The following is a 22,785-nucleotide window of genomic DNA, read 5'->3' as shown; positions in this document are numbered from 1 at the left end:
CACAACACTTTCACCCAGTTCTCCTCTGAATCATTAACATTTTCATTGGCAAACTTCAGACGGCCCTGTATATGTGCTTTCTTGAGCAGGGGGACCTTGCGGGCGCTGCAGGATTTCAGTTCTTCACAGTGTAGTGTGTTACCAATTGTTTTCTTGGTGACTATGGTCCCAGCTGCCTTGAGATCATTGACAAGATCCTCCTGTGTAGTTCTGGGCTGATTCCTCACCGTTCTCATGATCATTGCGACTCCACGAGGTGAGATCTTGCATGGAGGCCCAGGCCGAGGGAGATTGACAGTTATTTTGTGTTTCTTCCATTTGCGAATAATCACGCCTACAATCTTGTCCCTGACATCCTTGGAGAGCTCTTTGGTCTTGGCCATGGTGGCGAGTTTGGAATCTGATTGATTGATTGCTTCTGTGGACAGGTGTCTTTTATACATAACAAGCTGAGATTAGGAGCACTCCCTTTAAGAGTGTGCTCCTAATCTCAGCTCCTTACCTGTGTAAAAAGACACCTGGGATAACAGAAATCTTTCTGATTGAAAGGGGGATCAAATACTTATTTCTCTCATTGAAATGCAAATCAATTTATAACATTTTTTGACATGCGTTTTTCTGGATTTTTTTTGTTGTTATTCTGTCTCTCACTGTTCAAATAAACCTACCATTAAAATTATAGACTGATCATTTCTTTGTCAGTGGGCAAACGTGACAAAATTAGCAGGGATCAAATACTTTTTCCCTCACTGTATATTTTTGTTCAGTATATATGGTATACTATGGTATAGATCGACGGTGATAGTCTGCCTATAACCAGCTTGAGTAGGCCTTAAACTCCATTCCTATTCTATTCAGAGTTTAGAGAAATTAATCAAAAAGGAAATTAGCTATTATCAGGGTGGTTAATGTGATGCATGTCTGTTGAATTTGGAAAAAATCTACCTGCATTCGGCGCCGCCCCACCTACTCAGCCAATCAGGAGATGCTACTGCGTTGTAAAGCGTAGAACATACTGCATACTTTTAAATAAACATTACGTGCAAATAGGATGCGACAATGAGTGAATAGTATGCAGTTTATGTAGTACACTAGTTTGGGTATTTGGACATGCCCTGTGTTTGAAATTCACTGCTCGACTGAGGGACCTTACAGATAATTGTGTGGGGTACAGAGGATGAGGTAGTCATTAAAAAATCATGTTAAACATTATTATTGCACACTGTGTGAGTCCGTGCAATTTATGTGATTTTTTTATCCTGAACTTATTTAGGCTTGCCATAACAAAGGGGTTGAATACTTATTGACTCAAGACATTTCAGCTTTTCATGTTTAATAGATTTGAAAACATTTCTAAAAACATAATTCCACTTTGACATTCAGTGACAAAAAATATCTAAATTGAATCCGTTTTAAATTCAGGCTGTAACACAACAAAATGTGGAAGAAGTCAAGGCATGTGGATACTTTCTGAAGGCACTGTTTATGACAACAGCTGGTCCACGATGCTCGATTCAAATAACACATGTGACGAAGTGGATGATTCTAATAATGCATATAAAATATTCTACATTTAAGTGTAGGCCTACATGTCTATGTAATATACGTAGGTCTAATAAACGTGATTATTAGCAGTGTGCCTGTCTACAAGGTTGAAGAAAGATGCAGCTCCTCATTAAAAGTAGGTTTTATTATCTTCATTTTCTGTGTTTGCTGCATGTCCCTTCGCAATACACTAACTAAATAAATGTAATTCTACATTTCATTTCAAAAAACCATATCTCGCCTGGGATTAGAATTTACGGCAAAAATTAACAAGAGCCAGGCTCGCTACACTGTGAGCAATTCATTCAGTTGAAATGTTCTGGGTGTTTTAGAATATTTGATCGTTTGACTTCTGTTACTCTTATGGAAAAGTGTTCTATTACTTCAACATTTGTAATTGGCTGATGCAGAATTTGTCACTGGACACTATTATTGCCACCTGGTCAGGTTAGCATAGGGTTAAATGTGCCAGGTTATGTAATGGGAACAGCTAACATGTAGCGTTTCATCAGGTGCAACTACATCAGCGATTTTAATTGGCAAATTTCGAGTTAAGTAATTTTTCTTATGTTCGTAAGTATGTCTTAACCTATCATAACCGAAAATATAATGTTGTATTACGCCATTGTTTCAGGACATACACTAACCTGCAATGATACTGCTAGTTATGACATTCAGGAAGACGGTTGATGTATTGATGGCCATCTTGAGGGATTCCTCAGCACTGGTAATGGTAGGAACCACTGTCTGGTTCTTGAAGATCAAGTTGGTTTGCACACCCACAGACCCATTCCTAAAATTATGAAAGGTAATGAGGAAGATGGATGGTGGTTAGATAGGTATTTCTGTTGACAGTATTCTGTACCTTTTTTAAACTGAACTAATGAAGATGCTAAAAGTATGTAGGCAGTAGCAAACGTTTTAATTGAAAGCCAAATAATAGACTGTAAACAATTATGGACTCACCAGAAATGTATGACGATGCATCTCAGGAAAGTGAAAGGATACAGCAACTTGTACCCTCGATTCAACTGCAGAAAACCAGAAGACAGCATTTTTATGGATGATTTAATTTAAATGATTGCTTTATATTCTCCAAATATTAAGGTCAATGGCTATAATCATTGGTTTTAAGATTGGATTTGTGTTGGTGATTTGTGAATTACCTCAGTTGTGACATTATAAACCAGATATTTATACTGTTGGGACTCAGGGTTGTTGTAGGCTGAGATGAAAACACGCATAATGCGAAATTCTAGAACCAGTGTCCCCTCATTTGGTTGTGGGGGATCTGTGGATGCAGCTGTGGTTGTTCTGGGGTTAGCTGTAGTTGTGGGAGCAGCTGTGGCAGTAGTTACAGCAGCGACTGTGGTTGTCGTTGGTGCAGATATGGTTGTTGTGGAAGCAGCTGTGGTTGTTGTTGCAGCAGCTGTGGTTGTTGTGGGTGCAACTAAAGTTGTTGTGGCTGCAGCTATTGTTGTTGTGGCGGCAGCTGTGGTTGTTGTGGAGGTAGCTGTAGTTGTGGTGGAGGCAGCTGTGCTGGTAGTTACAGCAGCTGTGGTTGTCATTGGTGCAACTGTTGTTGTTGTGGGAGCAACCGTGGCTATTGTGGGTGCAGCTGTGGTTGTTGAGTGAATGGCTGTTGTTGTTTTAGCCCCAGCTGCAGTTGTCATTGGTGCTGCTGTTGTTGTTGTGGGAATAGCTGTGGTTGTTGTGTGAAAAACGGTGGTGGTTGTGGGTGCAGTTGTGGTTGTTGTGTGACCAACTGTGGTTGATGTCGGTGCAGCTATAGTAGTTTTCGCCACAACTGACGATGTTGTTGGTGCAGCTGTGGTAGGTGCACTTATGGTTGTTGAAGCCACAGCTGTAATTGTTGTTGGTGCTGATGTAGTTTTTGTTGGAGCAGCAGTGGCTGTTGCAGGAGAAGCTTTGGTTGTTGTAGCCGCAGATGTAATTATTGTTGGTGCTGCTGTGATTGTTGTGGGAGCGGCTGTGGTTGTTGTGGGGGAGGGTGTGGTTGTTTTAGTCATAGTTGTCGTTGCTGTTGATGTGGTTATTGTGGGAGCAGTTCTGGTTGTTGTGGGAGTAACTCTTGTTGATGTGGGTGCAGCTCTGGTTGATGTGGGTGCAGCTGTTGTTGTTGTGGGTGATGCTGTTGTTGTGGTCGGTGGATCTGTGGTTGTTGTGGGAGCACCTGTGGTTGTTGTTGCCACAGCTGTAGTTGTCGTTGGTGCTGCTGTGGTTTTTGTGGGAGCAGCACTGGCTGTTGTGGGGGCAGCTTTTGTTGATATATCAGCAGCTGTTATTGTTGTGGCAGAAACTGTGGTTGTTTTTGGAGCAGCTGTGGTTGGTGTGGGAGCAGCTGTATTTGTTGTGGGAGCAGCTGTGGTTGTTGTGGGAGCACTTGTGGTTGTTGTGGAAGCAGCTGTGGTTGTTTTGGAAGCAGCTGTGGTTGTGGGTGACGCAGGTGTTTTCGTTGTCACCACTGTGGTTGGTGTGGGAGCAGGTGTATTTATTGTGGGAGAAGCAGTGGCTGTAGCGGGAGCAGATGTGGTTGTTGTGGGTGCAGTTTTCGTTTTTGTAGCCGCAGATGTAATTGTTGTTGGTGCTGCTGTGGTTGTTGTGGGAGCAGCTGCAGTTGTTGTGGGAGCAGCTGTGGTTGTTGTGGGTACAGCTGTGCTTGTTGCCAGCCACAATTTTTTTTTGCGTAGCAGCAGCTGTGGTTGTCATTGGGGCTGCTTTAATTGTTGTGGTGGATGATGTGGATGTTGTTAATGCAACAGTCATTGTTGTTGGGATGGCTGTGGTTGTTAGAACCACAGGTTTTGTTAATGTAGAAGCAGCTGTAATTGTTGTTGGTGCTGATGTGGTTGTTGTGGGAGTGGCTGTGGTTGTTGTGGGAGCAGCTGTGGTTGTTGGGGATACGGCTGTGCTTGTTGTAGCCACAGCTGTTTTTGTCATAGCAGCAGCTGTGGTTGTCATTGGGGCTACTTTGGTTGTTGTGGGTGCAGCTGTGGTTGTTGTAGCCGCAGATGTAATTGTTGTTGGTGCTATTGTGGTTGTTGTAACCACAGCTGTTTTTGTCGTAGCAGCAGCTGTGGTTGTTGTGGGACCAGCTGTGGTTGATATGGGTGAAGCTGCAGTTGTTCTGGGAGCAGATGTGTTTGATGTAGGAGCAAATTTGGTTGTTGTGAGGGAATATGTGGTTGTTATGGGAGCCGCTGTTGTCGGGGGAGGAACTGTTGTGGTAACAGGAGCTGTGGTCGTCATTGGTGCTGATGTGGTTATTGTGGGATAAGCTGTGGTTGTTTTGGGGGCGGCTGTGATTGTCGTAGTCACAGATGTAGTTGTCGTAGAAGCAGCAGTGTCTGTTGCAGGACTAGCAGTAGTTGATATGGGAGCAGCTGTGGTTGTTGTGGCTGCAGGTGTAGTTGTTATTGCCACAGCAGTTTTTGTTGTTGGTGCTGCTGTGATTGTTGTGGGAGGAGCTTTGGTTGTTGTGGGAGCAGCTTTGGTTGTTGTGGGAGCAGCAGTGGTTGTTACAGGAGCAGCTGTGGTTATTGTAGGGACGGCTGTGGTTTTTGAAGTAACAGCTGTTGTTGTTGTAGCAGCAGCTGTGATTTTCATTGGTGTTGCTGTGGTTGTTGTGGTGGATGCTGTGGATGTTGTTAATGCAACTGTGGTTGTTGTCGGGGCAGCTGTAGTTGTTTGAACCCCAGCTATTGTTGATGTAGCAGAAGGTGTGGTTGTTGTGGAAGCAACTGTGGTTGTTGTGGGTGTAGCTGTGGTTGTTATGTGACCAGCAGTGGTTATTTTGGGTGCAGCTGTAGTTGTTTTCGCCCCTGCTGTAGTTGTCGTTGGTGCAGCTGGGGTTGTTGTGGGTGTATCTGTGGTTGTTGTAGCCCCAGATGTGGTTGTTGTGGGAACAGCTGTGTTCATTGTGGGGACGGCTGTGGTTGGTGTAGCCACAGCTGTGGTTTTCGTACCAGCGGCTGTGATTGTAGTGGGTGAGTCTGTGGTTGTTGGGGGAGCAGATGTGACTGTTGTGGGTGCAGCTTTGGCAGTTGTGGGAGCAGCTGTGGTTGTTTTTGGTGCAGCTGTAGTTGTGATCGCCACAAATGTTATTGTCGTTGGTGCTGCTGTGTTTCTTGTAGGAAGAGTGGAGACTTGTGTTGTTGCCCCAGCTGTATATGTCATTGGTGCTGATATTGGTATTGTGGAATTTGCTGTCATTGTTGTGGGAGCAGCTGTGGTTGTTGTCGGAGCAGCTGTGGTTGTTGAGGGTGCAGCTGTGGTTGTTGTGTGACCAGAGGTGGTTGTTGTGGGAACAGCTGTGGTTGTTTTCGGAGCAGCTGTAGTTGTCGTTGGTGCAGCAGTGGTTGTTGTGGGTGCACCCGTGGTTGTTGTAGCCGCAGCTGTAATTGTTGTTGCTGCTGATGTGGCTGTTTTGGGAGCAGCAGTGGTTGTTATGGGAGCAAATGTGGTTGTTGTGGATGAAGCTGTTGTTGTCGTCATCACGGCTATGGTTGTTGTTGGTGCAGCTGTGGTTGTTGTGGCAGCAGCTGTGGTTGTAGTGTGGACGGCTGTGGTTGTTGTAGCCGCAGCTGTTGTTGTCGTAGCAGCAGTTGTGGTTGTTGGTGGTGCTGCTTTGGTTGTTGTTGGGACTGCTATGTGTGTTGTCAGAGCAGATGTGGTTGTTGTGGGTGCAGTTGTGGTTGTCGTAGCAGCAGCTGTGGATGTTGTCAATTCAGCGGTGGTTGTTGTGGGGACAGCTGTGGTTTTGGCCCAGCTGTAGGTGTCATTGGTGCGTCTGTGGTTGTTGTGGGAGCAGCTGTGGTTGTTTTGGGATCAGCTGTGGTTGTTGTAGATGCAGCTGTAGTTGTTGTTGCCCTGCAACGGTAGTTGTCATTGGTGCAGCAGTAGTTGTTGTGGGTGAACCTATGGTTGTTGTAGCCGCAGCTGTAATTTTGCTTCGCTGCTGATTTGGCTGTTTGGGAGCAGCAGTGGTTGTTATGGGAGCAAAATGTGGTTGTTGTTAATGAAGCTGTTGTCATCGTCACGGCTGTGGTTGTCGTTGGTGCAGCTGTGGTTGTTGTGGCAGCAGCTGTGGTGGTAGTGGGGACGGCTGTGGTTGTTGTAGATGCAGTTGTTGTTGTCGCAGCAGCAGCTGTGGTTGATGTAGATGCAGCTGTAATTGTTGTTGCCGCTGCAACTGTGTTAGTTGTTGTTGGTGCTGGTGTTGTTTTTTTGTGGGGGCAGCTCGGTTTTTGTAGCAGCAACTGTGGATGTTGTTAATTCAGCTGTGATTGTTGTAGCAGCAGCTGTGGATGTTGTAAATTCATCTGTGGTTGTTTTGGGGACGGCTGTGGATGTTTTCTCAGCTGTAGTTGTCATTGGTGTCACTGTGGATTTCATGGGTGCAGCTGTGGTTGTTGTTGGAGGAGCTGTGGTTGTTTTGGGGGCAGCTGTGGTTGTTGTGGTATCAGCTTTGGTTGTTGTAGTTGCAGCTGTTGTTGACATAGCAGCAGAGGTGGTTGTTGTGGGATAAGCTGTGGTTGTTGTGGGAGGAGCTGTGGTTGTGTGAGTTGCTGTTGCTGTTGCCCCAGACGTAGTTGTTATTGGTGCTGATCTGGTTGTTGTGGGAGCAACTGGGGTTATTGCGGGTGCAGCTGTGGTTGTTGTGTGACTAGCAGCAGCTGTAATTGTTGTTGCTGCTGATATGGCTGTTTTGTGAGCAGCAGTGGTTGTTATGGGAGCAAATGTGGTTGTTGTGGATGAAGCTGTTGTCGTAGTCACGGCTGTGGTTGTCGTTGGTGCAGCTTTGGTTGTTGTGGGAGCAGATGTGATTGTAGTGGGGACGGCTGTGGTTGTTGTAGCCGCAGCTATTGTTGTCGTATTAGCAGCTGTGGTTGTTTGTGGTGCTGCTTTGGTTGTTGTGAAAAAACCTGTGTTTGTTTTCGTAGCAGCTGTAGTTGTTGTAGGGACAGCTGTGGTTGTTGTGGGGACTGCTATGGATGTTGTCGGAGCAGGTGTGGTTGTTGAGGGTGCAGTTGTGGTTGTCGTAGCAGCAGCTGTGGATGTTGTAAATTCAGATGTGTTTGTTGTGGGGACAGATGTGGTTTTTTGCCCAGCTGTATGTGTCATTGGTGCGTCTGTGGTTGTTGTGGGAACAGCTGTGGTTGTTTTGGGATCAGCTGTGGTTGTTGTAGATGCAGCTGTAATTGTTGTTGCTGTGGGGGCCGCTGCGGTTTTTGTAGCAGCAACTGTGGATGTTGTTAATTCAGCTGTGATATTTGTAGCAGCAGCTGTGGATGTTGTAAATTCATCTGTGGTTGTTGTTGGGACGGCTGTGGATGTTTGCCCAGCTGCCACTGTGGATTTCATGGGAGCAGCTCTGGTTGTTGTTGGAGGAGCTGTGGTTGTTGTGGGGGCAGCTGTGGTTGTTGTGGTATCAGCTTTGGTTGTTGTAGTTGCAGCTGTTGTTGACATAGCAGCAGAGGTGGTTGTTGTGGGATAAGCTGTGGTTGTTGTGGGAGGAGCTGTGGTTGTGTGAGTTGCTGTTGCCCCAGACGTAGTTGTTATTGGTGCTGATCTGGTTGTTGTGGGAGCAACTGGGGTTATTGCGGGTGCAGCTGTGGTTGTTGTGTGACTAGCAGCAGCTGTAATTGTTGTTGCTGCTGATATGGCTGTTTTGTGAGCAGCAGTGGTTGTTATGGGAGCAAATGTGGTTGTTGTGGATGAAGCTGTTGTCGTAGTCACGGCTGTGGTTGTCGTTGGTGCAGCTTTGGTTGTTGTGGGAGCAGATGTGATTGTAGTGGGGACGGCTGTGGTTGTTGTAGCCGCAGCTATTGTTGTCGTATTAGCAGCTGTGGTTGTTTGTGGTGCTGCTTTGGTTGTTGTGAAAAAACCTGTGTTTGTTTTCGTAGCAGCTGTAGTTGTTGTAGGGACAGCTGTGGTTGTTGTGGGGACTGCTATGGATGTTGTCGGAGCAGGTGTGGTTGTTGAGGGTGCAGTTGGGTTGTCGTAGCAGCAGCTGTGGATGTTGTAAATTCAGATGTGTTTGTTGTGGGGACAGATGTGGTTTTTTGCCCAGCTGTATGTGTCATTGGTGCGTCTGTGGTTGTTGTGGGAACAGCTGTGGTTGTTTTGGGATCAGCTGTGGTTGTTGTAGATGCAGCTGTAATTGTTGTTGCTGTGGGGGCCGCTGCGGTTTTTGTAGCAGCAACTGTGGATGTTGTTAATTCAGCTGTGATATTTGTAGCAGCAGCTGTGGATGTTGTAAATTCATCTGTGGTTGTTGTGGGGACGGCTGTGGATGTTTGCCCAGCTGCCACTGTGGATTTCATGGGAGCAGCTCTGGTTGTTGTTGGAGGAGCTGTGGTTGTTGTGGGGGCAGCTGTGGTTGTTGTGGTATCAGCTTTGGTTGTTGTAGTTGCAGCTGTTGTTGACATAGCAGCAGAGGTGATTGTTGTGGGAGAAGCTGTGGTTGTTGTGGCAGCAGCTGGGATTGTTGTGGGTACGGCTGTTGTAGTTGTAGCCGCAGCTGTTGGTGTAGCAGCAACAGTGGTTGTTGCTGCTGCTTGAGCAGCTTTGGGTGTTGTTGGTGCAGCTGTGGTTGTTGTGGGAGCAGCTGTGATTGTTTTGGGCATGGCTTTGGTTGTTGTTGTCGTAGCTGTTGTCATAGCAGCAGCTGTCGTTGTTGCGGGAGCAGCTGTGATTGTTGTTGGTGCAGCTGTGGTTGTTGTAGACACAGCAGCAGTTGTCGTAGCCACAGCTGAATGTTTTGTTGTTGTGGTTGCAACTGTGGTTGTTTTGGGATCAGCTTTTGTTGTTGTATGTGTAGCTGTAGTTATTGTTTCCGCTGCAACGGTAGTTGTTGTTGATGCTGTTGTGGTTGTTGTGGGGGCATCTGTGGTTTTCGTAGCAGTAACTGTGGATGTTGTTAATTCAGCTGTGATTGTTGTAGCAGCAGCTGTGGATGTGGTAAATTCATCTGTGGTTGTTGTGGGGACGGCTGTGGATGTTTGCCCAGCTGAAGTTGTCGTTGGTGCCAATGTGGATTTCATGGGAGCAGCTGTGGTTGTTGTTGGAGGTGCTGTGGTTGTTGTGGGGGCAGCTGTGGTTGTTGTGGTATCAGCTTTGGTTGTTGTAGTTGCAGCTGTTGTTAACATAGCGGCAGAGGTTGTTGTTGTGGGAGAAGCTGTGATTGTTGTGGCGGCAGCTGGGGTTGTTGTGGGTACGGCTGTTGTAGTTGTAGCCTCAGCTGTTGATGTGGCAGCAGCGGTGGTTGTTGGTGCTGCTTGAGCAGCTTTGGCTGTTGTTGGTGCAACTGTTGTTGTTGTGGGAGCAGCTGTGGTTGTTGTCATGGCAGTAGTATTAGTCGTTGGTAAAGCTGTCGTTGTTGTAGGAGCAGTTGTGGTTGTTTTGGGCATGGCTTCGGTTGTTGTTGTCGTAGCTGTTGTCATAGCAGCAGCTGTGGTTGTTGTTGGTGCCACAGCTGAATTTGTCTTTAACCACAGCTGAATTTGTTGTTGTTGTGGTTGCAACTGTGGTTGTTTTTGGGATCAGCTTTTTGTTGTTATATGTGTAGCTGTAGTTGTTGTTTTCAGCTGCAACGGTAGTTGTTGCTGCTCTGGTTGCTGTGGGGGGCAACTGTGGTTGTCGTAGAGAGCAACGGTGGATGTTGTTATTTCAGCTGCTTCTGTTGTGAGGATGGCTGTGGTTGTTGCTGGAGCAGCTGTGGTTGTTGTGGGTGCAGCTGTGGTTTGTTGTGTGGATGGCTGTGGTTGTTGTAGCCGTAGCTGTTGTTAATGTGAAGCAGATTGGTTGTGTGAGCTGCTGTAGTAGCTGTAATTGTTGTGGGACAGCTGTGGTTGCTGTAGCCTCTGCTTTAGATGTCGTTGGTGCTGATGGTTGTTGTGGTGTCAGCTGTTGTTGTGGGAGCAGCTGTCGTTGTTGTGGGTGCAGCTATGGTTGTTGTGGGAGCATCTGTGCTTATTGAAGGTGCAGCTGTAGTTGTTGTTGCAATCGCAACTTTATTTGTTGTGGGTGCAGCTGTGGTTGTTGTGAGGATGGCTGTTATTGTTGCCCCAGCTGAAGTTGTCATTGTTAAATATTCGGTTGTTGTGGGAGCAGCTGTGGTTATTGTCAGTGGAGCTGTATTTGATTTGGGGCACAGTGGATGTTATGGGTGCTGCTGTTGTGTAGTCACAACTGCAGTTGTCAGTCCGCAGCTGTTGATGTGGCAGCATGTGTGGTTGTTGCCTAGCCAATGTGGTTGTTGTGGGTAAAGCTTGTGGTTGTTGTCGTCTCCAGGAGTATTAGTCGTTGGTAAAGCTGATGTTGTTGTAGGAGCAGTTGTGGTTATTGTGGGTACGGCTTTGTTGTTGTTGCCGGACTGTTGTCATAGCAGCAGCTATGGTTGTTGTGGGAGCAGCTGTGGATGTTGTTAATTCAGCTGTGGTTGTTGTGGGGACGTCTGTGATTGTTGCTCCAGCAGTAGTTGCCATTGGTCCTCTGTGGTTGTTGTGGTAGCAGCTGTGGTGTTTGGTAGAGAAGCTGTGTTTGTTGTTTGAGCAGCTGTGGTTGTTGGGGGGACGGTTGTGGTTGTTGCTCCAGCCTTAGATGTTGTTGGTGCATCTGTGGTTATTGTGGGAGCAGTTGTGGTTGTTGTGGGTGAAGCTGTGGTTGTTGTGGGAGCAGCTGTGGTTGTTGTCGTCACATCAGTATTAGTAGTTGGTAAAGTTGTCTTTCTTGTAGGAACAGCTGTTGTCAAAGCAGCTATGATTGTTGTGGGATAAGCTCTGGTTGTTGTGATTGCAGCTGTGGTTGCTGTATTTGTTTTTGTGGGTGCAGCTGTGGTTGTTGTGGGGATGGCTGTGGTTGTTAGAGCCGCAGCTGTTGTTGATGTAGCGGCAGATGTGGTTGTGGGAGCTGCTGTAGCAGCTCTGGTTGTTGTAGACCCTGCTTTAGATGTTGTTGGTGCCTCTGTGGTTATTGTGGGTGCAGCTGTGGTTTTTGTCGTCGCAGAAGTATTAGTCGTTGGTAAAGCTGTCATTGTTATAGGAACAACTGTTGTCATATCAGCTATGATTGTTGTGGGAGCAGCTGTGGTTGTTGTGGGTGCAGCTGTGGTTGCTGTAGACATAGCTGTAGTTGTCGTAGCCGCAGCTGTATTTGTTTTTGTGGGTGCGGCTGTGGTTGTTGTGGGGATGGCTGTGGTTGTTGGAGCCGCAGCTGTTGTTGATGTAGCAGCAGATGTGGTTGTGGGAGCTGCTGTAGCATCTGTGGTTGTTGTAGCCCCTGCTTTAGTTGTTGTTGGTGACTCTGTGGTTATTGTTGGAGCAGCTGTGGTTGTTGTAGGAGCAGTTGTGGTTGTTGTGGGCATGGCTCCGGTTGTTTTTGCCGCAGCTGCTGTCATAGCAGCTATGTTTGTTGTGTGGACAGCTGTTGTTATTGTAGGTGCAGCTGTGGTTGTTGTATGCAGAGCTGTAGTTGTTGTATCCGCAACTGTTTGTGTTGTCATAGCAGCAACTGTGTTTGTTGTTGTGGGTGAAGCTGTGGTTGTTGTAGCCGAAGCTGTTGTTGTCGTAGCAGCAGATGTGGTTGTTATGGGGGAAGCTGTGGTTGTTTTTGCTGCAACTGGGATTGTTGTGGGGACGTCTGTAGTTATTGTAGTCACAGCTGATGATGTGGCAGCAGCTGTGGTTGTTGTGAAGACTGCTGTGATTGTTGCCCCTGCTTTAGTTGTTGTTGATACATCTCTGGTTGTTGTGGGAACAGCTGTGGTTATTGTTGGAGGAGCTGTGGTTGATTTGGGCACAGTTGTGTTTGTTGTGGGAGCAGCTGTGGTTGTTGTGGAATCAGCGGTGGTTGTTGAAGATGCTGCTATAGTTGTTATTGCCATCACAGCTTTAGCTGTTGTTGGTGCTGCTCGGGTTGTTGTGGGAGCAGCTATGGTTGTTGTGGGTGCAGCTGTGGTTGTTGTGGCAGCAGCTGTGGTTGTTGTGGGAGCAGCTGTGGTTGTTGTGGGAGCAGCTGTGTCTGTTGTCGTTGCACCAGGATTAGTCGTTGGTAAAGCTGTCGTTGTTGTAGGAGCTGTTGTGGTTGTTGTGGGTACGGCTTCACTTGTTGTTGCCGCAGCTGTTGTCATAGCAGCCACTATGTTTGTTGTGGGAGCAGCTGCGGCTGTTATCGGTGCAGCTGTTGTTGTTGAAGTCACAGCTGTAGTTGTCGTAGCCACATCTGTTGATATGGCAGCAGGTGTGGTTGCTGCCATAGCCAATGTGGTTGTTGTGGGTGCAAATGTGGTTGTTGTCGTCTCCGCATTATTAGTCGTTGGTAAATATTTTGTTGTTGTGGTTATTGTGGGTACAGCTTCCGTTGTTGTTGCTGCAGCTGTTGTCATAGCATCAGCAATGGTTGTTGTGGGAGCAGCTGTGGTTGTTGTGGGGATGTTTGTGATTGTTGCTCAGCTGTAGTTGCCGTTGGTGCCTCTGTGGTTGTTGTGGTTGCAGCTGTGGTGTTTGTCAGAGAAGCTGTGTTTGTTGTGGGAGCAGCTGTGGTTGTTGTAGTCACAGCTCTAGTTGTCGTAGCCACATCTGTTGATGTGGCAGCAGGTGATGTTGTTGCCATAGCCAATGTGGTTGTTGTGGGTGCAGCTGTGGTTGTTGTCGTCTCCGCAGTATTAGTCATTGGTAAATATTTTGTTGTTGTAACAGCATTTGTAGTTGTTTTGGGTACAGCTTCCGTTGTTGTTGCTGCAGCTGTTGTCACAGCATCAGCTATGGTTGTTGTGGGAGCAGCTGTGGTTGTTGTGGGGACGTTTGTGATTGTTGCTCCAGCTGTAGTTGCCGTTGGTGCCTCTGTGGTTGTTGTGGTTGCAGCTGTGGTGTTTGTCAGAGAAGCTGTGTTTGTTGTGGGAGCAGCTGTGGTTGTGGGGATGGCTGTGGTTGTTGTGGGAGCAGCTGTGGTTGTTGTCGTCACAGCAGTATTAGTCATTGGTAAAGTTGTCATTGTTGTAGGAGCAGCTGTTGTCATAACAGCATTTGTGGTTGTTGTGGGTACAGCTTCACTTGTTGTTGCCGCAGCTGTTGTCATAGCAGCCACTATGTTTGTTGTGGGAGCAGCTGTGGCTGTTATCGGTGCAGCTGGTGTTGTTGTAGTCACAGATGTAGTTGTCGTAGTCACATCTGTTGATGTGGCAGCAGGTGTGGTTGTTGCCATAGCCAATGTGGTTGTTGTGGGTGCAGCTGTGGTTGTTGTCGTCTCCGCAGTATTAGTCGTTGGTAAATATTTTGTTGTTGTAGCAGCAGTTGTGGTTATTGTGGGTACAGCTTCCGTTGTTGTTGCTGCAGCTGTTGTCATAGCATCAGCTATGGTTGTTGTGGGAGCAGCTGTGGTTGTTGTGGGGATGTTTGTGATTGTTGCTCCAGCTGTAGTTGCCTTTGGTGCCTCTGTGGTTGTTGTGGTTGCAGCTGTGGTGTTTGTCAGAGAAGCTGTGTTTGTTGTGGGAGCATCTGTGGTTGTTGTAGTCACAGCTGTTGTTGTCGTAGCCACATCTGTTGATGTGGCAGCAGGTGTGGTTGTTGCCACAGCCAATGTCGTTGTTGTGGGTGCAGCTGTGGTTGTTGTCGTCTCCGCAGTATTAGTAGTTGGTAAATATTTTGTTGTTGTAACAGCATTTGTGATTGTTGTGGGTACAGCTTCCGTTGTTGTTGCTGCAGCTGTTGTCACAGCATCAGTAATGGTTGTTGTGGGAGCAGCTGTGGTTGGTGTGGGGACGTTTGTGATTGTTGCTCCAGCTGTAGTTGCCGTTGGTGCCTCTCTGGTTGTTGTGGTTGCAGCTGTGGTGTTTGTCAGAGAAGCTGTGTTTGTTGTGGGAGCAGCTGTGGTTGTCACAGCAGTATTAGTCATTGTTAAAGTTGTCGTTGTTGTAGGAGCAGCTGTTGTCATAGCAGCAGCTGTGATTGTTGTGGGTGCAGCTGTGGTTATTTTGGGGAGCAGCTGTGGTTGTTGTGGGAGCAGCTGTGGTTGTTGTGGGAGCAGCTGTGGTTGTTGTGTGGATGGCTGTGGTTGTTGTAGCCGTAGCTGTTGTTAATGTAGCAGCAGATGTGGTTGTGTGAGCTGCTGTAGTAGCTGTAATTGTTGTTGGGACAGCTGTGGTTGTTGTAGCCCCTGCTTTAGATGTTGTTGGTGCTGATGTGGTTGTTGTGGTGTCAGCTGTTGTTGTGGGACCAGATGTGGTTGTTGTGGGAGCAGCTGTGCTTATTGAAGGTGCAGCTGTAGTTGTTGTTGCAATCGCAGCTTTATTTGTTGTGGGTGCAGCTGGGATAATTGTGGGGATGCCCATAGTTGTTGTAGCCTCAGCTGTTGATGTGGCAGTAGCTGTGGTTGTTTTGAGGACGGCTGTGATTGTTTCCCCAGCTGTAGCTGTCATTGTTAAATCTTTGGTTGTTGTGGGAGCAGCTGTGGTTATTGTCAGAGGAGCTGTATTTGAATTGGGCAGAGCTGTGGTTGTTGTGTTTGCAGCTGTGGATGTTGTTAATTCAGCTGTGGTTGTTGTGAGGAATGGTGTGATTGTTTCCCCAGTTGTAGTTGTCGTTGTAGCCTCAGCTGTAGATGTTGTTGGTGCTGATGTTTTTTTTTTTGTGTCAGCAGTTGTTGTGGGAGCAGCTGTGGTTGTTGTGGCGACAGCTGTGGTTGTCGCCCGGCACAACTGTAATTGTTGTGGTGCAGCGACTGTTGTTGTAGCAGCAGCTGTGGTTGTGGGAGCTGCTGTAGTAGTTGTGGTTGTTGTGGGGACAGCTGTGGTTGGTGTAGCCCCATCTTTAGATGTCATTGGTGCTGATCTGGTTGTTGTGGCGGCAGCTGTGGTTGTTGTGGGAGCAGCTGTTGTCATTTCAGCAGTATTAGTCATTGATAAAGCTGTCGTTGCTGTAGGAGCAGATGTGGTTGTTATGGGGGAAATCTGTGTTTGTTTTTGACGCAACTGGGATTGTTGTGGGGATGTCTGTAGTTATTGTAGTCACAGATGTTGATGGTGGCAGCAGCTGTGGTTGTTGTGAGGATGGCTATGATTGTTTCCCCAGCTGTAGCTGTCATTGTTAAATCTTTGGTTGTTGTGGGAGCAGCTGTGGTTATTGTCAGAGGAGCTATATTTGATTTGGGCGGAGCTGTGGTTGTTGTGGTTGCAGCTGTGGTTGTTGTGGTAGCAGCTGTGGTTGTTGTCGGAGAAGCAGTATTAGTCGTTGGTAAAGCTGTCATTGCTGTAGGATCAGCTGTTGTCATAGCAGCAGCTGTGATTGTTGTGGGTGCAGCTGTGGTTATTTTGGGAGCAGCTGTGGTTGTTGTGGGAGCAGCTGTGGTTGTTGTGGGAGCAGCTGTGGTTGTTGTGTGGATGGCTGTGGTTGTTGTAGCCGTAGCTGTTGTTAATGTAGCAGCAGATGTGGTTGTGTGAGCTGCTGTAGTAGCTGTAATTGTTGTTGGGACAGCTGTGGTTGTTGTAGCCCCTGCTTTAGATGTTGTTGGTGCTAATGTGGTTGTTGTGGTGTCAGCTGTTGTTGTGGGACCAGATGTGGTTGTTGTGGGAGCAGCTGTGCTTATTGAAGGTGCAGCTGAAGTTGTTGTTGCAATCGCAGCTTTATTTGTTGTGGGTGCAGCTGGGATAATTGTGGGGATGCCCATAGTTGTTGTAGCCTCAGCTGTTGATGTGGCAGTAGCTGTGGTTGTTTTGAGGACGGCTGTGATTGTTTCCCCAGCTGTAGCTGTCATTGTTAAATCTTTGGTTGTTGTGGGAGCAGCTGTGGTTATTGTCAGAGGAGCTGTATTTGAATTGGGCAGAGCTGTGGTTGTTGTGTTTGCAGCTGTGGATGTTGTTAATTCAGCTGTGGTTGTTGTGAGGAATGGTGCGATTGTTTCCCCCAGTTGTAGTTGTCGTTGTAGCCTCAGCTGTAGATGTTGTTGGTGCTGATGTTTTTTTTTTTTGTGTCAGCAGTTGTTGTTGGAGCAGCTGTGGTTGTTGTGGCGACAGCTGTGGTTGGTGTAGCCCCATCTTTAGATGTCATTGGTGCTGATCTGGTTGTTGTGGCGGCAGCTGTGGTTGTTGTGGGAGCAGCTGTTGTCATTTCAGCAGTATTAGTCATTGATAAAGCTGTCGTTGCTGTAGGAGCAGATGTGGTTGTTATGGGGAAATCTGTGTTTGTTTTTGACGCAACTGGGATTGTTGTGGGGATGTCTGTAGTTATTGTAGTCACAGATGTTGATGTGGCAGCAGCTGTGGTTGTTGTGAGGATGGCTATGATTGTTTCCCCAGCTGTAGCTGTCATTGTTAAATCTTTGGTTGTTGTGGGAGCAGCTGTGGTTATTGTCAGAGGAGCTGTATTTGATTTGGGCGGAGCTGTGGTTGTTGTGGTTGCAGCTGTGGTTGTTGTGGTAGCAGCTGTGGTTGTTGTCGGAGCAGCAGTATTAGTCGTTGGTAAAGCTGTCATTGCTGTAGGATCAGCTGTTGTCATAGCAGCAGCTGTGATTGTTGTGGGTGCAGCTGTGGTTATTTTGGGAGCAGCTGTGGTTGTTGTGGGAGCAGCTGTGGTTGTTGTGGGAGCAGCTGTGGTTGTTGTGTGGATGGCTGTGGTTGTTGTAGACGTAGCTGTTGTTAATGTAGCAGCAGATGTGGTTGTGTGAGCTGCTGTAGTAGCTGTAATTGTTGTTGGGACAGCTGTGGTTGTTGTAGCCCCTGCTTTAGATGTTGTTGGTGCTGATGTGGTTGTTGTGGTGTCAGCTGTTGTTGTGGGACCAGATGTGGTTGTTGTGGGAGCAGCTGTGCTTATTGAAGGTGCAGCTGTAGTTGTTGTTGCAATCGCAGCTTTATTTGTTGTGGGTGCAGCTGGGATAATTGTGGGGATGCCCATAGTTGTTGTAGCCTCAGCTGTTGATGTGGCAGCAGCTGTGGTTGTTTTGAGGACGGCTGTGATTGTTTCCCCAGCTGTAGCTGTCATTGTTAAATCTTTGGTTGTTGTGGGAGCAGCTGTGGTTATTGTCAGAGGAGCTGTATTTGAATTGGGCAGAGCTGTGGTTGTTATGTTTGCAGCTGTGGATGTTGTTAATTCAGCTGTGGTTGTTGTGAGGAATGGTGCGATTGTTTCCCCAGTTGTAGTTGTCGTTGTAGCCTCAGCTGTAGATGTTGTTGGTGCTGATGTTTTTTTTTTTGTGTCAGCAGTTGTTGTGGGATCAGCTGTGGTTGTTGTGGCGACAGCTGTGGTTGTCGCCAGCACAACTGTAATTGTTGTGGTCGCAGCGACTGTTGTTGTAGCAGCAGCTGTGGTTGTGGGAGCTGCTGTAGTAGTTGTGGTTGTTGTGGGGACAGCTGTGGTTGGTGTAGCCCCATCTTTAGATGTCATTGGTGCTGATCTGGTTGTTGTGGCGGCAGCTGTGGTTGTTGTGGGAGCAGCTGTTGTCATTTCAGCAGTATTAGTCATTGATAAAGCTGTCGTTGCTGTAGGAGCAGATGTGGTTGTTATGGGGAAATCTGTGTTTGTTTTTGACGCAACTGGGATTGTTGTGGGGATGTCTGTAGTTATTGTAGTCACAGATGTTGATGTGGCAGCAGCTGTGGTTGTTGTGAGGATGGCTATGATTGTTTCCCCAGCTGTAGCTGTCATTGTTAAATCTTTGGTTGTTGTGGGAGCAGCTGTGGTTATTGTGGTAGCAGCTGTGGTTGTTGTCGGAGCAGCAGTATTAGTCGTTGGTAAAGCTGTCATTGCTGTAGGATCAGTTGTGGTTGTTGTGGGCACGGCTTTGGTTGTTGTTGCCACAACTGTTGTCATAGCAGCAGCTATGGTTGATGTGGGAGCAGCTGTGGTTATTGTGGGAGCAGCTGTGGTTGTTGTGGGTGCAGCTGTGGTTGTTGTGTGGATGGCTGTGGTTGTTGTAGCCGTAGCTGTTGTTAATGTAGCAGCAGATGTGGTTGTGTGAGCTGCTGTAGTAGCTGTAATTGTTGTGGGGACAGCTGTGTTTGCTGTAGCTCCTGCTTTAGATGTCGTTGGTGCTGATGTGGTTGTTGTGGTGTCAGCTGTTGTTGTGGGAGCAGCTGTCGTTGTTGTGGGTGCAGCTATGGTTGTTGTGGGAGCAGCTGTGCTTATTGAAGGTGCAGCTGTAGTTGTTGTTGCTGCAATCGCAGCTTTATTTGTTGTGGGTGCAGCTGGGATTGTTGTGGGGATGGCCATAGTTGTTGTAGCCCATGCTGTTGATGTGGCAGCAGCTGTGGTTGTTGTGAGGACGGTTGTGATTGTTGCCCCAGCTGTAGTTGTCATTGTTAAATCTTTGGTTGTTGTGGGAGCAGCTGTGGTTATTGTCAGAGGAACTGTATTTGATTTGGGCACAGTGGCTGTTATGGGTGCTGCTGTTGTTGTAGTCACAACTGCAGTTGCCGTAGCTGCAGCTGTTGATGAGGCAGCATGTGTGGTTGTTGCTCTAGCCAATGTGGTTGTTGTGGGTGAAGCTGTGGTTGTTGTCGTCTCAGCAGTATTAGTCGTTGGCAAAGCTGATGTTGTTGTAGGAGCAGTTGTGGTTATTGTGGGTACGGCTTCCGTTGTTGTTGCCGCAGCTGTTGTCATAGCAGAAGGTATGGTGGTTGTTAATTCAGCTGTGGTTGTTGTGGGGACGTCTGTGAATGTTGCTCCAGCAGTAGTTGCCATTGGTGCCTCTGTGGTTGTTGTGGTAGCAGCTGTGGTGTTTGTTAGAGAAGCTGTGTTTGTTGTTTGAGCAGCTGTGGTTGTTGGGGGGACGGTTGTGGTTGTTGCCCCAGCCGTAGTTGTTGTTGGTGCATCTGTGGTTATTGTGGGAGCAGTTGTGGTTGTTGTGGGTGAAGCTGTGGTTGTTGTGGGAGCAGCTGTGGTTGTTGTCGTCGCATCAGTATTAGTAGTTGGTAAAGTTGTCGTTCTTGTAGGAGCAGCTGTTGTCAAAGCAGCTATGATTGTTGTGGGAGCAGCTCTGGTTGTTGTGGTTGCAGCTGTGGTTGCTGTATTTGTTTTTGTGGGTGCAGCTGTGGTTGTTGTGGGGATGGCTGTGGTTGTTAGAGCCGCAGCTGTTGTTGATGTAGCGGCAGATGTGGTTGTGGGAGCTGCTGTAGCAGCTGTGGTTGTTGTAGCCCCTGCTTTAGATGTTGTTGGTGCCTCTGTGGTTATTGTGGGAGCAGCTGTGGTTGTTGTGGGAGCAGCTGTGGTTGTTGTCGTTGCAGAAGTATTAGTCGTTGGTAAAGCTGTCGTTGTTGTAGGAACAGCTGTTGTCATATCAGCTATGATTGTTGTAGGAGCAGCTGTCATTGTTGTGGGTGCAGCTGTGGTTGCTGTAGACATAGCTGTAGTTGTCTTAGCAGCAGCTGTAATTGTTTTTTGTGGGTGCGGCTGTGGTTGTTGTGGGGATGGCTGTGGTTGTTGGAGCCACAGCTGTTGTTGATGTAGCAGCAGATGTGGTTGTGGGAGCTGCTATAGCATCTGTGGTTGTTGTAACCCCTGCTTTAGATGTTGTTGGTGACTCTGTGGTAATTGATGGAGCAGCTGTGGTTGTTGTAGGAGCAGTTGTGGTTGTTGTGGGCATGGCTACGGTTGTTGTTGCCGCAGCTGCTGTCATAGAAGCTATGTTTGTTGTGTGGACAGCTGTTGTTGTTGTATGTGCAGCTGTGGTTGTTGTATTCAGAGCTGTAGTTGTCATAGCCGCAACTGTGTTTGTTGTTGTGGGTGAAGCTGTGGTTGTTGTAACCGAAGCTGTTGTTGTCGTAGCAGCAGATGTGGTTGTTATGGGGGAAGCTGTGGTTGTTTTTGCCGCAACTGGGATTGTTGTGGGGACGTCTTTAGTTATTGTAGTCACAGCTGTTGATGTGGCAGCAGCTGGGGTTGTTGTGAGGACGGCTGTGATTGTTGCCCCGGCTGTAGTTGTCGTTGTTAAATCTTTGGTTGTTGTGGGAGCAGCTGTGGTTGTTGTGGGAGCAGTTGTGGTTGTTGTCGCTGCATTATTATTAGCCGTTGGTAAAGCTGTCGTTGTTGTAAGAGCAGTTGTGGTTGTTGTGTGCATGGCTCCGTTTGTTGTTGCCGCAGCTGTTGTCATAGCAGCTATGTTTGTTGTGTGGACAGCTGTTGTTGTTGTGGGTGCAGCTGTGGTTGTTGTATGCAGAGTTGTAGTTGTCGTAACCGCAACTGTGCTTGTTGTTGTGGGTGAAGCTGTGTTTGATGTGAGGATGGCTGTGGTTGTAGAAGCCGAAGCTGTTGTTGTCGTAGCAGCAGATGTGGTTGTTATGGGGAAAGCTGTGGTTGTTTTTGAGGCAACTGGGATTGTTGTGGGGACGTCTGTATTTATTGTAGTCACATCTGTTGATGTGGGAGCAGATGTGGTTGTTGTGAGGATGGCTGTGATTGTTACCCCTGCTTTATTTGTCGTTGGTACATCTGTGGTTGTTATGGGAGCAGCTGTAGTTATTGTTGGAGGAGCCGTGGTTGATTTGGGCACAGTTGTGTTTGTTGTGGGAGCAGCTATGGTTGTTGTGGAATCAGCTGTGGTTGTTGAAGATGCAGCTATAGTTGTTATTGCCATCACAGCTTTAGCAGTTGTTGGTGCTGCTCGGGTTGTTGTGGGAGCAGCTGTGATTGTTGTGGGTGCAGCTGTGGTTGTTGTGGGTGCAGCTGTGGTTGTTGTGGCAGCAGCTGTGGTTGTTGTGGGAGCAGCTGTGGTTGTTGTGGGAGCAGCTGTGTCTGTTGTCGTTGCACCAGTGTTAGTCGTTGGTAAAGCTGTCGTGGTTGTAGGAGCTGTTGTGGTTGTTGTGGGAACGGCTTCACTTGTTGTTGCCGAAGCTGTTGTCATAGCAGCCACTATGTTTGTTGTGGGAGCAGCTATGGTTGTTGTGGGGATGTTTGTGATTGTTGCTCCAGCTGTAGTTGCCCGTTAGTGCCTCTGTGGTTGTTGTGGTTGCAGCTGTGGTGTTTGTCAGAGAAGCTGTGTTTGTTGTGGGAGCAGCTGTGGTTGTTGTAGTCACAGATGTAGTTGTCGTAGCCACATCTGTTGATGTGGCAGCAGGTATGGTTGTTGCCATAGCCAGTGTGGTTTTTGTCGGTGCAGCTATGGTTGTTGTCGTCTCCGCAGTATTAGTCGTTGGTAAATATTTTGTTGTTGTAACAGCATCTGTGGTTGTTGTGGGTACAGCTTCACTTATTGTTGCCGCAGCTGTTGTCATAGCAGCCACTATGTTTGTTGTGGGAGCAGCTGTGGCTATTATCGGTGCAGCTGTTGTTGTTGTAGTCACAGATATAGTTGTCGTAGCCACATCTGTTGATGTGGCAGCAGGTGTGGTTGTTGCCATAGCCAATGTGGCTGTTGTGGGTGCAGCTGTGGTTGTTGTAGCCGAAGCTGTTGTTGTCGTAGCAGCAGATGTGGTTGTTATGGGGGAAGCTGTGGTTGTTTTTGCCGCAACTGGGATTGTTGTGGGGACGTCTGTAGTTATTGTAGTCACAGCTGTTGATGTGGCAGCAGCTGTGGTTGTTGTGAAGACTGCTGTGATTGTTGCCCCTGCTTTAGTTGATGTTGATACATCTGTGTTTGTTGTGGGAGCAGCTGTGGTTGTTGTGGGAGCAGCTGTGGTTGTTGTGGGGACGTCTGTGATTGTTGTTCCAGAAGTAGTTGCCGTTGGTGCCTCGTGGTACTTGTGGTAGCAGCTGTGGTGTTTGTTAAAGAAACTGTGGTCGTTGTTTGAGCAGCTGTGGTTGTTGGGGGCTGGTTGTCTTGTTGTCGTCGCCGCATCAGTATTAGTAGTTGGTAAAGCTGTCGTTACTGTAGGAACAGCTGTTGTCATAGCAGTTATGATTGTTGTGGGAGCAGCTGTGGTTGTTGTGGATGCAGCTGTGGTTGCTGGCACTGACATAGCTCGTAGTTGTCAGAGACGCAGTTGTATTTGTTTTGTCGGTGCAGCTATGGTTGTTGTGGGGATGGCTGTGGTGGTTGGAGCCGCAGCTGTTGATGATGTAGCAGCAGATGAGGTTGTGGGAGCTGCTGTAGCAGCTGTGGTTGCTTTAGATGTTGTTGGTGCCTCTGTGGTTATTGTGGGAGCAGCTGTGGCTGTTGTGGGAGTAGCTATGGTTGTTGTCGTCGCAGAAGTATTAGTCGTTGGTAAAGCTGTCGTTGTTGTAGGAGCAGCTGTTGTCATAGCAGCTGTGGCTGTTATGGGTCCAGCTGTTGTTGCTGTAGACGTAGCTGTAG

General features: G+C 47.6%; 1 long non-coding RNA gene across 1 annotated transcript; it reads right to left on the bottom strand.

Moving 5' to 3' along the window:
• Positions 1-2,196: 2,196 nt before the first annotated feature.
• Positions 2,197-2,803, bottom strand: LOC121550605. The gene is made up of 3 exons (XR_006659212.1): positions 2,712-2,803; positions 2,512-2,576; positions 2,197-2,338 (listed from the first exon to the last, which is right to left on the bottom strand). It is a non-coding gene; the product is annotated as an uncharacterized LOC121550605 (long non-coding RNA).
• Positions 2,804-22,785: the final 19,982 nt, after the last annotated feature.

The sequence above is a fragment of the Coregonus clupeaformis genome, unplaced genomic scaffold (genome assembly GCF_020615455.1).
Source record: "Coregonus clupeaformis isolate EN_2021a unplaced genomic scaffold, ASM2061545v1 scaf0927, whole genome shotgun sequence".
Lineage (NCBI taxonomy): Eukaryota > Metazoa > Chordata > Actinopteri > Salmoniformes > Salmonidae > Coregonus > Coregonus clupeaformis.
This window is presented reverse-complemented; position numbering and strand designations above follow the sequence as displayed.